This window comes from Panthera onca, chromosome X, assembly GCF_046562875.1.
Source record: "Panthera onca isolate mPanOnc1 chromosome X, mPanOnc1 haplotype 2, whole genome shotgun sequence".
NCBI lineage: Eukaryota > Metazoa > Chordata > Mammalia > Carnivora > Felidae > Panthera > Panthera onca.
Genome location: NC_138357.1, coordinates 46,380,503 through 46,396,924, shown reverse-complemented (window position 1 = coordinate 46,396,924; position 16,422 = coordinate 46,380,503). Strand labels below are relative to the sequence as shown.

At 39.8% G+C, this 16,422-nt stretch overlaps 1 pseudogene; it reads left to right on the top strand.

Annotated features, from left to right (window-relative positions):
• Positions 1–14,954, top strand: part of LOC145713740 (NADH dehydrogenase [ubiquinone] 1 beta subcomplex subunit 5, mitochondrial pseudogene) — a 54,628-nt pseudogene extending 39,674 nt beyond the window's left edge.
• The last annotated feature ends 1,468 nt before the right edge of the window (positions 14,955–16,422 follow it).

Below are 16,422 nucleotides of genomic sequence, written 5' to 3'. Positions count from 1 at the left end.
ACAAACAAATAAACACTTGAACTCCTAAGTACGAAGAACAGATTAGTGGTTAGCAAAAGCAGTGGTGGTACGGGGGGAGGGGAAGGAGGAGTTGGGTGAAAATGGTCAAAAAAATACAAACTTCCAGCTATAAAATAAAGAAGTCTTGGGATGTAATGTATAGCATCGTGACTATAGTTTACAATGCTGTATGGTATATATGAAAGTTGCTAAGACAGTAAATCCTAAAGGTTTTCATCACACGGAAAAAAAATTTTTGTAACTATGTGAGTTGATGGATGTTAACTTTATGTGATGATCATTTTGAAGTGTATTTGTATGTTAAGTCGCTATGCTGCACGCTGTAAACTTATACAGTGTTGTGTGAAAAAAACCCAAAGAAACAAAAAAGAGACACTATGAGAGTATTATCAGTACACAGAGACCCAGTGAGGTAATCTACGGTTTTTGCCCTCTGACAGCAAACTTGAACTTCCTATAGAGTTGCACCAGAAGGTTCATTGTGTCTTGTCTCTTCTCTGACGTTAAAGTTGATGGCTGGGTTTGAGTGCTCTCAGCCTGATACATCTAGTATAACATTTCCATCTCCTTTTTACCACATGATTTTTGCAGTCTGAAGATAGTTGCCAGAACTGCATTTCATTAAAGGTTGCAAAAGGGCGCTATTCTAGTTCTATAATTACCTCTTCATTTATTAGCTGGAATCCATATATACAAGAAACTTCCTTTCATTGGCTATTAGATCACGCTGCATATGGTATGCACAAGAAGGGTAGGATGACTGCTTAATTCTCTGGCAACATTTCCACTTTTCACAATAATGAGTTGTTTCTCTAGGAGCCTCTAAAGATGAGCAATGAGCTTGTTTTGTTTTGTTTTGTTTTGTTTTGCTTTGCTTTTAGACTGTCATGCGGAGTTCGTAAATATTTGTATGTGTGTTGTGTTTTGATCCATTGTAGTCATTATTTTATTTGATGCTCAAATTGTTCTATGTTTGGCCAGTGGGAGCCTCTTTAGGTTGGCCTCTGACTGGTTTTGACATGTTTTCAGGAATGATAGTTTGGTCCAGACTCTCCTGTGAAAAACTCTACCCCAGACCTGGAACCCACCATTTCTCCAAGGAATCCTGGCTTTCTTTCAGTGGGAAATTATTTTAGAGGAATCACCCTGGGTACTAGAATTGCTCAGTACTACTGGATTGATCACTGTTTCTTGCCTTCTCAGTTCATGGAGCCAGTAAATATGTATTATATTTTTCAGAAAATATACATCATAAGCTTTCATCCTTGCTATTCCTCTAACCCTGGAATAACTAAATTTTGAGTGTCTTTTAAATTTAATAAATTTAAATATAAATAGCCATGCATGACTAGTAGATACCGTATTGGAATGCAGCATCTCTACACACATTTCTGCACCTTTCTTTTTTCACTTAACAGTATAACCTAGAGAACACTGCATAGCAGTAAAGAGACGGAGTCTCTATTGTTTTCATAGTGACATAGTACTCTCTAGCATGGATGTATGTTGGATTATTCAACTATCTACCTATTGGTGGACATTAGTCTTATTTCTAGTCTTCTGCTGTCAGGAATTGTTCTATGTGGAATGGCCTTATGCTTATGGGCATCAAGTTATCACAATACCATTTTGTAAATAATCTGTGATATATCTGCTGATTGGAAATACTGTCTTAATTATATTTTAAATTCTCAAATGTAGTTGGTTGTAAGTATTCTTTGTACTGTTTTATTAATCTTTCTGTCTATTCATGGGAAGTGTCACACTCTTTTATAGTGCATATTCTATGCTTTAGTATCTGTTAGGACTACCTGTTATCCCCTCCCATGATACTTCTTTTCCAGAATGTATTGATTATGCTTGATGCTTATTCTGCCCAATGTATTTGGTAATTAACTTGTCTAAACCCATTTCAAAAAAACAAAAACAAAAACAAAAACAAAAACTAATGAATGCTAAAGTTTATATGGAGAGGCAAAAGCCCAGAATAGCCAACACAATATTGAAGGATAACTACAAAGTTAGAGGGCTGAAGATACCCAACTTCAAGACTTACTATAAATCTACAGCAATCTAGACAGTGTAATTTTGACAAAGTCATAGAAAATTATATCAAATGGAGGGGCACAGAAGTAGACCTACATGAATGTAGTCAACCAATCTTTGACAAAGGAGCAAAGGCAATATAATGGGTAAAAAATGTCTCTTCAAAAATAGTGCAGGAACAAACAGACATCCACATACAAAACAATAAAAATCTAGATACAGACCTTATGCTCTTCATAAAAGTTAACTTAAAATGGATCACAGACATAAATGTAAAATGCAAAACTATAAGCCTTCTTGAAGATAACATAGGAGAATAACTAGATGACCTTAGGTATGGTGATGGCTTTTCAGATAAAATTCAGAAGTCACTATTCATGAAATAAATAACCGATATGTTGGACTTTATTAAAATGAAAACGTCCGCTCTGTGAAAAACAATGTCAAGAAAATTAGAAAACATGCTACCATCTGGGAGAAAGTATTTGCAAAAGACACATGTGACAAAGGACTGCTATCAAAAATATACAAAGAATTCTTAAAGCTCAACCATAAGAAACAAATAGCCTGATTACAAAAATGGGCCAAAGATCTTAACAGACACCTCATCAAAGAAGATAGGTAGATGGTAGATGAGCCTATGAAAGATGAGTCACATCATATGTCATCAGGAAAATGCAAATTAAGACAACAGTGAAGTACCACTATGCACTTACTAGAATGGCCAAAATCCGGAACACTGAAAACACCAAACGTTGGCAAGGATGTAGAGCAAAAATAACTCTTCTTCATTGCTGGTGGGAATGCAAAATAGTACAGCCACTTTGTAAGACAGTTTGGTGGTTTCTTACAAAACTAGACACCCTCTAACCATACTACCTAATGATCATGCACCTTGTTTATTTATCCAAAGAAGTTAAAAACTTATGTCTACGCAAAAACCTGTACGCAGATGTTTGTAGAATTTTTATTCACAATTGCCAAAACTTGGAAGCAATCAAGTTTCTGAAGATATCCTTCAGTTTGTGAGTAGATAAACTATGATACATCCAGACAATGGCATATTTATTTATTCGGTGCTAAAAAGAAATGAGATATCAAGCCATGAAAAATCATGGAAGAACCTTAAATATATATTACTAAGTGAAAGTAGCCATCTGAAAAGTGTAGGATTACAATTATATGACAGTGTGGAAAAGGGAAAACTATGGACTTAATGTAAAGGCTGACAGTGTGTGTGTGGAGGGAGTGAGAAATGAATAGACAGAGCACAGAGGACTTTTACAGCAATAAAAATGCTGTGTGTGATATTATAGTGATAAAAATGTGTCATTATATATTAGTCTAAATCCACGTAATGTACAACACCAATGGTCAGCCTGAGGTCAAATTATGGGTACTGGGTGATTATGGTGTGCCAATGTAGGTTCATCAGTGGTTAAAAAAAAAGTATCATTCTGGTGAAAGATGATAATGAGGGTGATCATGCATGTGTGAGGGCAGAAAGTATTTGGAAAATCTCTACCTTCCTCCAAATTTTGTTGTAAGCCTAAAATTACTTTTTGAAAAAAAATATGCGTTTAAAAAATGAAGTCAAGAAATTTCTCAGGGAGGAAGGCTTGTGTTTTTACTAACTAAAGTAATACCCCCCCCCGATAAAATAAATAAATAAAATAAAATAAATGCAGATTTATGTGTGGAAGCTGGCCTTGTAGAGAGTGCAGTCTTTCTTACGAGTTGAAGTCATGAACACCAGTTGCAATATTTATTTCAGGTTTTGACCTTCAGCCAACACATTACCTATAAGCAGGGGAGGTCAGGGGTTTTTCTTACTGGGATTATAAACAAGGGCCTGGGAATGTGTAAAGCTTTCCTCATAAGTCCCCATCTCCTTACAAGCCACTGACGGTTGGTGTCTATTAAATCAAAATACATATGCTGTTTTAATGAGGACTTGAGGCAACTCTTACTCAATAAGAGGCCAGAGTGTACAGCTGCTTCCACTGCCACCTTTGTAGGCTGAGTCATCACTAGAGCATGAGGAGGAAAGCAGTAGCCACAGTGGAGTGCCCAGACCCAAAGCTGACATCACAAAGTGTTTCTCTATCTTGGGAGCTCAGAGAGGAGCCAACAAGAGCAATGTTACAATTGTGAAAGAAGGTCGGGCTCAGAAAAAGGAGGAGGATTTCTGGCTATGGTCACTGAGAGGACTGGCAGCTCCTGTCCCCAAAAAAGCAACTATGATGCTGGACAACATTTTAATAACCAGCCACTTCCATGCCTTGGAAAGCGACCAGAGGTGCACAATAATCTGAATGCTTTGAAAACTGCTGAACTTTACATAAAATAGTGGGATTCTGTGATGTTTGGGTGGGGCTGTTCCCATTCCATCTCATTCCATCCTCCAGCTTGATAGGTATGGAATTCTACAGTGTGGCAGGTCAGGAGGAACAGGAGGTTTTCTGCTGTGCTTAAAGGGATTGGCTGAATTTGGGAAGCTGTTGGTGGCATTGATTATCTCTGAAGTGGATAGGTGGGAGCTGTAATGACTCTGCCAGCCTGAGCTTCTGGTCATGGTTGCGGTGAGCATATTCCTGGCTGCAGCTACATGAATGCATAGCAGAGATCAGAAAGGGCCCAGCTATCCAAACACTCCTGACTAGTGGTGAGTTGACCTTGATATTTCCAGGGCCTGAATGGAGCCTCAGAGGAGGATCTGGGGCCCAAACTTAAGCATCGGACACACAATCGGTCGTCCATTGCACCCAAACCCTACGCCAGTCCCACACCCTAACAGGCTCCCTCAACTCAGCCCTCCAGGGAAGTCACTGGACTGGTGTCGGTTCAGCCCCTGAACCTTCCTGGGATCTAACCCTATCCCTAGCCAAGGCTCTTTCCTTATGGGGGCCCAATTCCTAGGTCTGAGAACAGAATGGATTTGGAGCCCAGAACCGGTGCAAGATTATTGAGCTGGAACCTGGAAAGTCATCATGCCATCTCTAAAGCAGGGATGGAGCTGCACAAGGGGGGTGCTGAGGTCAAAGCTAAGCTTGGCCCACACCAGAGGCTGGCACTTGAACCCAAAGACTGAGCCTGACCTGCATCCTAACCTGAACCCAAAGACTGAGCCTGACCCACATCCTAACCTGTGCCCTCAACTCAGCCCTCTGGGGAGACCACTGCACTGCTGGGGGTCCAGGTCCTGTCCCCTCTTGAGACCTAACCCAAACCTTAGCCAGGGCCCCAGCCCTGAGAGCGCCAAGCATTCACAGACAGAGGAGATGTGACAAGAACCCAGAACTTTGAATGTGCTCCCCTACCCACACACAGATATAATGACAGAGCACAGAAGCCTTACTGGCTGGAGTTGTTGGAGCACATACTCTATTCAGTAATTTATTCATCCTTAGACTACACAGAACCAGTGGATGCCCTTAATAAGACAGACCTATAAATAGAAGCAAGAACAAAACTGAGCAAGACATGTTCCTACATGTGCACAAAAGTACACACACACACACACACACACACACACTAAACAAGGCATCATCTGCTGTATTTGACAAAGGAAGCAAATTTCAAAGGTTTCTTCCAGACATATGGCTAAACAAACAAACGATATAGATCTAGCAACAGCAAAATTGTTGAAAAATATCAGAAGCCAGAGTTGCAAACATGTATTATGTAGAAGGTCTAATTTTCAAAAATATTGCAAGACATAAAAATGAGGAAAAGGTGAACACATTAATCAGCTTGGGCACTCATAACAACATACCATAGGCTGGGTGACTTAAACAACAAACGTGCATTTTTTTTGCAGTTATGGAGGCTGGAAGTCCAAGACCAGGATTCCAGCACAGTTGGTATGTGGGGAGAGCTCTCTTCCTGGCTTATACATGGCTGTCTTCTTGCTGAGCCCTCAGTTGGCAGAGAGGGAGAGAGAGAGAGGGCAAGATCTCTAGTATTGCCTCTTCTAAAGACACTAATCCCATCATAAGGGTCATACCCCTATGACCTCATTCAATCCTAATGAGCTCCTGAAAGCCCCACTCCAAATTCCATCATCTTAAGGGATAGAACTTACACATGAATTTGGCGAGGGTGTGGGGGCATGGGGGCATGGGGGCATGGGGAGGTGGACAGAAGCATTCAGTCCATAACCGTGACCCACACTCAGTTAAAAAAAAATAATTGGGGTGCCTGGGTGGCTCAGTCAGTTAAGCATCCAGTCTTAGCGTTGGGCTGAGGTCATGGTCTTGGGGTCAGCGTGTTTGAGACTCATGTCGGGCTCTGTGCTGACAGCTTAGAGCCTGGAGCCTTCTTCAGATTCTGTGTCTCCCTCTCTCTCTGTCCCTCCCCAGCTCATGGTTCTCTCTCTCTCTCTCTCTCTCTCTCTCTCTCTCTTTCTCTCTCTCTGTCAAAAATAAACATTAAAAAAATAAGTCAATAAAATTGCCTTTGAGTGCCCTTGATATTGGGCACTCAATATATAGTAGAGGGAAGGTTCTCTACTTTCTTCAGTGACTCAGAAGCCCCAAAGGGCTGTTTAATACCATCCTGCCTCTGAGCAGAACCTAATGCAGTTCCCCACGCTGGGAAGACAGTCTCGTTTTTGACTCACCTGATGAGCTCAGTGAGAAATGACACCAGGGAAACAGTGTGGTACTAGCTTAACTGCTGCTCCTGGACTGCTCTGAATGCTAATACATTTATAGGAAAAATTTGGACCTTTTGTGCAGTCATCAGTACAGGGGTCTTCAGATCATATGTTATCTCACCACATCCACCAGGATTTCAGCTGTCTGATGCCTCCCTGAGAGGCAAAAACTTACAAATTGCTAACATTTCTTTGATACACAATTATCCATTTATTTCATTCACTGATAATTAAATATATGTGGTATTCAACTTAAAACTCATACTGTTCCATTAGAGTCATTTCATTAACTCTATAATTAAAACAAGAGACTAAGAAGAGAAATAAATATGTGGGCAAAATCAAGTGTTAAATCTGAGATGAGATGGCTCCTTCACACGAACTTTTAAATTAGCTCTTTCAAGGCATTAAAGATTAAAAACAAGAAAAATAGTCTCTCCTTGGACCCCTCATCTCCTTTAAGCCAGAGGTGGTGCGCTCTCACTCTCTCCGTCTCTCTCCCTTTCTCTCCCTCTCTCTCTCTCTCTCTCTCTCTCCCTCTCTCTCTCTCTCTCTCTTCTTTTCTTTCTCTCTCTCTCACCTTTCCTCTCTCTTTCTCCCTTTCTCTCTCTCTCTCCCTCTCTCTGTCTCTTCCTCTCTCCTTGATTCCTTCAAAGACAAAGTTACAGAAGTCATTTCCTGCATTTCCTGTTATCATTCTTCACTTCCCATTGACTCCTTACCTCACTGCACTGTGTCTTCCTTCCCCATAATTGCAATGAATGTGCTTTCACCAAGATCACAAGCCATCTTTTGTCACCAGGTCCAACTTTTTTCATATATTGACACATACTGAATATTCATTTAAATAACCTCCTAAAATAATAATATTTGTGCACACTGCTTCTGTTAATGAGCAGCAAATCTTTGACAGTTTCCTAGGCATGGGGCATGCTCTGGAGCATGAAGTACTGGGTACAAACCCAAGCTGTCCTGCTCCTTAAATGTGCGGTCCTGGCCAAGTCATTGTTCTTTGTGTCCCTCAACTTTTTGCCTACAAAATAGGAATTTGCAGCAGTATCTACCTCATAGGAGTGCTGTGACCATTAAATGAGATAATTCATAAAATATTAGCACATAAGAAATTTTCAGCCATATCTATTTTTATATATCATAATTTATATTACCATTCCCACAGGAATTAAAAAAAAAAGGATATAGACTGACATGAATTCACAACCGATGACACTGAAGTATGTTGCTAATAGGTGTATTAGTTTCCTAGGGCTTCAATTAAAAAAAATATGACAAAATTTGTGACCTAAAACAAGGGGAATTTAGTGTCTCACAGTTATGGAGACCAGAAGTCTAAAATAAGGTGTTGGCAAGGCCGCACTCTCCCTGAAGCCTCAAGAAGAGAATCCTTCCTTACCTCTTCCAACTTCTGGTAGCTCCTGGCTTTCCTTGGTTTGTGGCAGTGCCACTGATCTTCTTCCCTGTGTGTGTGCAATCTCTCTTTTGTTTCTCTTAGGAGGACAGCAGTCATTGAATCTAGGAACCACCTTAAATTCAGGGTAATCTCATCTCGAGATATTTAACTTAATTACATTTGCAGAGACTCTATTTTGAAATGAGGTCATGTTGACAGATATGGGGGTTAGGATTTGGACATACCTTTTGGGGGGCACAAATAAATCCACTAGAGTGATATAAGTTTATAAGACTACATGAAACCTGAGACCTCATCTTTTGAATATAAACATATAAATACATGCATGCAGAAATATCTAAATACCTGAATAAGAAAACTTTTGGAAGAATACAATGCAGGTGAAAACATTAGCAGGAATGATCTATGAGTGGCATATTTGTGGCAAGTAGGATAACACACATCAAATAAAAAGTAGTTAGGGGATGATTTGCTTCCTCTCCCACACCATGTGTAGGTATCTCCTCCTACAAAGAAATGACAGCAAAGCTCATTTATCATATAAGTGTGTATACATTTTATTTCTTGCTGCCTCTGATCCAAGTACCTCTATGAGATATCCATGCTTAAGTGAGCCCTTTTGTGAGAGGAAGAACACTGGGGAGAACAAACTTTAATTTGTTGAAGCATTATGGGTCACACATTTTCTATAGGTTTTCTCTTCTCTACTCATAACAGCTTTGTGAGGTAAGTATTACTATGACCATTTTACAGACAACTGAGGTCAGTCAGGCTTATGAAAGGAACTCAGGAACTCAGTACTCACGATCCCATACATCTACCTACTTAGAGATGTGTGTGTGTGTGTGTGTGTGTGTGTGTGTGTGTGCGTACACATTCACCTACTTAGAGATGTGTGTGTATGCACGTGTGTTGAAATACACAAAACATATTCACATACATATATCCTTTTGCAAAATTGAGATAGCATTATATATTTTTTTCAGCAACGTGCCTGTTGCACTTAGCATGATAGCCCAAGGTACTAATTTGTATTTCTCTAATTATTTTAATTAAGCATATGTTAAAAGGGCAGTGGGTATGCAGTTGGTTTTTTCCTCAGCCGTATTGAAGTATAATTGAGAAATTAAAATTGTATATATTTTGAAGTGTACAATTTGATGATTCGATATACGTATACATTGCAAAATGATTGCCACAATCAAGCTAATTAACACATCCATTACGTCACATGGTTACTTTTCTTTAATGAGAACTCTTGAGATCTAGCCTCTTAACAAATTTCAAGTATGCGATATAATACTATTAACTATGGTCACCATGCTGTACACTAGATCTCCAGAACTAATTCAATCATATAACTGACAGTTTGTATGTGTATTGTTTTTATGTGAATTATGTATTGATATCCTTTGCCCACCTATTTATTTACAAATAAGTGTCCATTCCATATCAAGAATATTAAGTAGGCTATTAAGGAGTAATGGAAGTAACTACTGGAAAACAAATAATAACCATTCTGAACACCAACAAAAAGGAGAGAGTGAAGTGGACAACCTAGTGAAAGACCTACTGAGGTTACATATATAGTTTATATGTGTGTATAAACATTATAACAGATCAGAGCCAAATGACCAAACATAGTGATCCCATCAAAAAGTGTAAATGGTAGAAATATTTCAAGGTTGCCATTGAAGCAACATCCAAAACCATTCTCTTTCAAGAGATACACCTAAAACAATGTCATTCACACGGTTAAGGCAATTGCAAATAAAAAAAGAAAGCAGGGTTTACAATCCTGATATTCAAGAAGATAGAATTGACATCAAAATGATTTAGATGAGAAAAAAGAGCACCATTGATAAAGCTAAAGGATAAAATTTACAAGGAAGATGTGAGTTATGAATAATTATGTACCCAGTCACACAGCAAAACTATTCATAGAGCAAAAGCTGTAGGAAGTATAAGGAGAAATAGGAAGAAAGACACTGATGATCAATGATTTTAACACAAGTCCCTCATTCCAAGAATGACCAATTTGTCCCCCAAAAATGTAATAATCATACAGAAGATCTAAACATCAGAATGCAAAAGACACACCTTACAGATAGACATCTGAATTCTGAAGCTTTACATTAGGTAATACATCTACTCTTCAGACGAACATGGAACATTCGTGAAAACTGACTCTTTCTGAGGCTGTTAAACAAATCTTAGAAATAAGTGGAAAATTCAGGTTAAAACTACAGAATTTGATGGGAGTAATGATAATGAAAATGCAATATATCAGAATTGGAAGCTAGAACAATTGTCAGAGTAAATTTTATGGTAAAAATACCTGTGTCAATAAAAATAAGCATAAATAAATAAAACATTCAGCCAAAAAGCCAGATAAGGGACCACAATGGAAACTAAAAGAATGTAGACAGAGAGAATCATTAAAAGTAAAATTAGAAATAAAAGGGTTAGAAAACAAAACTACAATAGAACTTATGCATAAAGATATTGGCAGGCTTGTTCAGGAGGGATCAACAAGATGCACAAATCAATGGTATAGTAATCAAGAAAACAGGCAGGAAAGGACAGACACAGAACATTTCAAGTAACAAGTGGGAAATTGTCATCAAAACAAAGGAAGATCTCAAGACTCTCAAGTGAAGAACTTGCACAACTCTATTCAACTACACTTGAACACATAGATGAAATGGACGTATTTCTAGAAAATTACAACTTAACCCAGTTGACCCCAGTTGAGACAGAAGGTCTAAACAAACCCATTACTTGGAAGAAATAGAGGAACGGGCTCAAGACTTCTCCCGTAGAAAAGCGACTGGATTCCCACCAACAGGGCAGGAGGGTTCCCGTTTCTCCACATCCTTGCCAGCATCTGTAGTTTCCTGAGTTGTTCATTTTAGCCACTCTGACTGGTGTGAGGTGGTAGCTCAGTGTGGTTTTGATTTGTATTTCCCTGATGATGAGTGATGTTGAGCATCTTTTCATGTGTCTGTTGGGGGAAGAGGGGAAAATGGGTGATGGGCATTGAGGAGGGCACTTGATGGGATGAACACTGGGTATTGTATGTAAGCGATGAACCACGGGAATCTACCCCCAAAACCAAGAGCACACTTTACACACTCTATGTAAGCCAATTTGACAATAAATTATATTAAACAAAAAGAAAGAAAGAAAAGTGGCTGGAGTGGTACTTTCCTCAGGCAAATTCTACCAAACTTTTAATGATAAGATGATGAAACAAGTACATAATTGATTCCAAAATCTCGCAAATTTTCACCAAAAATGAAAATTACAGTCTAATTGCACAGAAGAATATGACGAAGGGAGTTTCTTAAATATCAGCAAACACAATCCTATGGCACAAGCACGCACACACACACACAAACACACACACACACACACCAGTTCATGACACGGTGCAGTTTATCCTAAGACTGCAAAGGTGTAATGTCATGAAATCTAATAATATGACTGTTGTATTAATAGAGCTGAAGAGAAAAATTACATGACGACCTCCACAGATGCAGAAAAGGCATTTGACAGCATCAATACCCATTCACATTCATCCATTGATCCATCCATGTTATAGAACTCAAGAAGGTAGAAAGCAGAGGATAATATGTATATATATTTGTGTATATACATATATACATACATACACATACACACATACACACAAAGCCCCAGCATCCTGCTTAATGGAGAATCACTAGAGGCTTTCCTTATGAAGCCAAAAGCAAGACACGATGCCTACTTTTCTCCTCCAATATTCGACACTGTGTGAGAGGTGTTATGAATACAACTGACAAGGGCAAGCAATAGAAGCAAAGGACGAGGTAAAATTCTCTGTATTTGTTGATAATATGATTACATGTTGGAACCCCCCCCCCAATGCTAGGAAAAGTACAACAAACAAAAATAGAATCTAGGAAAGTAGCAGGTTATGCTGTCAACATCAAAACTCAATAACCTTCGTATGTACAAACAAACAAACAAACAAACAAAAGCATTATACGGTATAATGGGCGAGAAGGAAACGATTGGTCATAAACTCAGCTAGCAATGGGCAATGAATAAAGAAAAACCCCACAAAATTAAACTTGAGGCAGTAGAAAGACATATAATATTCTTAGGTAAGAACTCAATATCATAATGGTCCCAATGACCCTAAGTTAATTTACTAACTTAATGCAATCCCATTAAAATGCCATTAGCTGTTTTGATAGGCTTAGATAAGTTGATTGTCAGATTGTTTGATAGAATAAACAGCAATTGTCAAATAAATCTGGAAAATAAGTGTAATGGGAGGATGTGACAGTTGGTCCTATCAGATACTAAAGCACACAATACATAGTGTACAATATAAGAAGATGATGTTGACTCTTGAATTGACAGCATGACTAATGAAACAGAAAATATGATACTAATACAACCTAATTATATTTTCAAGATTAGGATGTGATTAAAGCAGCATTTCAAATCATTGGAGATGTGACTGATGATTTAGAAGTGCTGTTGTGACATTCAATAGTCAAATAATCCAATTTAAAAATGGGGAGAGGACACGAACAGACATTTACCCACAGAAGACATACAGATGTCCAACGGACAGAGCCTGGAGCCTGCTTCGGATTCTGTGTCTCCCTCTCTCTCTGCACTTCCCCTGCTCACTCTCTGTCTCTTCCTCTCTCTGTCTCTCAAAAATAAATAAACATTAAAAAATTAAAAAAAGAAAAGGTGCCCAACATCACTTATCATCAGGGAAATACAAATCAAAACCACAATGAGGTATCGCCTCACCCCTATGAGAATGGGTACAATCCAAACCACAAGAAATGACAAGTGTTGCCGACAATGTGGAGAAAAAGGAAACTTCTTGCACTGTTGGTGGGAATGCAAACGGGTGCAGCCACTGTAAAAAACAGTATGGAGTTTCCTCAGAAAGTTAAAAATGGAACTACCCTACAATCCAGTAATCGCACTACTGGGTATTTATGCAAAAATACAAGAACACTAATTCAAAAGGATACATGCACCCCTATGCTTATTGCAGCATTATTTACAATAGTCAAATTATGGAAGCAGTCCAAGTGCCCACCGGAAGATGAATAGATAAAGAAGAAGTGATACACACACACACACACACACACACGCACACACGCACGCACACAGGAATATTATTCAGCCATAAAAAGGATGAAACCTTGCCATTTGAAACAACATGAATGGAGCTAGAGAGCATAATGTTAAGTGAAATAAGTCAGTCAGAGAAAGACAAATATTATATCACTTCGCTCATATGTGGCATTTAAGAAACAAATGAGGCTCACAACATGGCAGAGAAGTAGGGGATCTGTATTTCCCATGTCTCCCAAACAAAGAAGGACTGAAGCGAAAGGACTCTGAACCACAAGAGTCTGGGAGGAAAAGAAACTGAGTCTACAAGGGAGAAACTGGGACAGCTTGAGAGACCATAGGTGGGTGATTGCAAACTGGGGGAGATAAAATGGGCTGTGTAGGCACGGAGGGGAGGGATCCCCTTCTGCTGAGAGACAAAGAGCAGCTGGGGAAGTGTAGGACTGTATCTGGACAAGAGGAAGAACCTCGGACCAGGACGGAGAGGGATCCCATCTCTAACTGCAGGTTAGAGGATCTCTAACTGCAGATCCCATCTTTGGGCTGGGGTCCGCTGCCCTGTTAGCACACCTGGGGAGGAGGGGAGCCACCCCCGGGTTCACTGGGAGATCAGGGGCGCTGTTCACAGTAGGAGAAACCGGTCCCCTCCCCTGAAGGGCTGTGGCACAGGACAAAAGCAGCCAGGACCTCATATGGGGAGGCGCTTCCCCAGTACTGGGGCACACGGAGGCTGAGTTTAACTCCCAGCCAAGCCTCCAGGGCAAAGGAGTTGGAGGAGCAAGACAGACAGCCTTGTCTGCGCCTGCAGCACAGGGAGGATGGCTCCAAAGGAGTGATTCGGGACACTGGGTCATGGAGAAGAGACTGGGGGTTTGCCATTTTTCTCCCCACCACCACCAAGGTGGGACCTCAGAGATCGGTCTGCAGGGCCCACAGTGGAGGCGGGACCAGCCTACGCCAAACCAGGTCCTTCCACGCTGGGTAACTGTGTATCTACTGGAGCTGGGTAGACACTGTAGGACCAGACAGACTCCTCCTCCTGATCAGTGCTGCTGCATTGCCTGGATTAATTCTGGGACACTTCTTGCTATATAGATATATTCCCCCCCCCTCCATTTCTCCCTCTTATCTCTTCCCTCCTCTAGGCTGATTCCTCTGGTTATTGGTTGGTTTACACAGACATATTTAATCCATTCTCTTGATACATGTTCTACACCTCGTTCTTTACATTCCTTTCTCTCTCTCTGGAATAATCAAGCCATATAGTTTCTTTGTCTGGGTAATTTTATTCTCATTTCTTTTCCCCGCCTCCTTCCTTATTTTCCTTGCTCTTTCTCTGGATTAAGTCTTTTAGTCTCTCTGCCTGGTTAATGTTTATTTTTTTCTTTTTCCCCGCCCCTGTCCTTTCTCTTTGTATGTGCTCTTCCATCAGCACCGCCTCCACCCTGTTCTTTACTTTTAGCTGGTGTTTCTGGGCTTTTGCTGTCGGATTGTTTTGGTTTTTTGTTTTTGTTTGTTTGTTTTATATGTTTGTGTGTTTGCATGTTCTTGTCTCCTGTTTGACTGTCTGTTTGTTTTCCTTTACAGGGGTATGTCAAGGAAAAAATCAAAGCACACCTGGTGGAGGGTCCAAGACATGACTATGAGTAGGGAACTAAACTAACCAAAGTCACAACAGAGAGCAAGTAACACTTTCCAAAAAAATACCTCCTGAGGGGCCAGGCCCTGGACAGTGTATGACCACCCTTTAATATAGCAGTGCTCACAGGTGCAGAGCACACGACAAATTTTAAAACTCATAAGGGACAGAAAACTAGCTAAAATGATGAAACGAAAGAATTCACCTGAAAAGAAATTCCAGGGAGTAGCGACTGCTAAAGAATTGATCAAAACAGATTTAAGCAACATAACTGAACAAGAATTTAGAATAATAGTCATAAAGTTAATTGCTGGGCTTGAAAAAAGCATACAGGACAGCAGAGAATCTATTGCTACAGAGATCAAGGGACTAAGAAATAGTCATGATGAATTAAAAAATGCTATAAATGAGGTGCAAAATAAAATGGAGGCGGCCACAGTGCAGATTGAAGAGGCAGCGGGGAGAATAGGTAGATTAGAAGATAAAATTATGTAAAAACAGGAAGCTGAGAAAAATAGAGGTTAAAAAAAATCCAGGATTACAAGGGGAGAATTAGAGAATTAAGTGATTCAATCAAACGGAACAATATCCGTATCATAGGAATTCCAGAAGAAGAAGAAGAAGAGAGAGAGAGAAAGGGGCTGAAGGTGTACTTGAACAAATCATAGCTGAGAACTTCCCCAATCTGGGGAAGGAAACAGTCATTGAAATCCAAGAGGCACAGAGAACTCCCTTCAGGCATAACTTGAATCGATCCTCTGCACAACATATCATAGTGAAACTGGCAAAATACAAGGATAAAGAGAAAACTCTGAAAGAAGCTAGGGATAAATGGGACTTAACCTACAAGGGTAGACAAATGAGGGTAGTAGCAGACCTATCTACTGAAACTTGGCAGGCCAGAAAAGAATGGCAGGGAATCTTCAATGTGATGAACAGGAGAAATATGCCCCCCAAGGATCCTTTATCCAGCAAGCCTGCCATTGAGACTAGAAGGAGAGATAAAGCTGTTCTCGAACACACAAAAACGGAAGGAATTCATCACCAGTAAACCAGCCCAACAAGAGATCCTAAGGAGGACTCTGTGAGTGAAAAGTTGCAAGGACCAAAATGTACCAGAGACATCACTACAAGCATGAAACCTACAGATAACACAACAAGTCTAAACTCGTATATTTCAATAATAACACTGAATGTAAACGGACTAACTGGCCCCATCAAAAGACATAGGGTATCAGAATGGATAAAAAACAAGACCTATCTATTTGCTGTCCACAAGAGACTCATTTTAGACCCCAGGTCACCTTCAGATTGAAAGTGAGGGGATGGAGAACCATCGATCATGCTCCTGGAAGTCAAAAGAAAGCTGGAGTAGCCATACTTATATCGGACAAACTAGACTTTAAATTAAAGACTATCACAAGAGATGAAGGGGGGCATTATATAATAATTACATGGTCTATCCATCAGGAAGAGTTA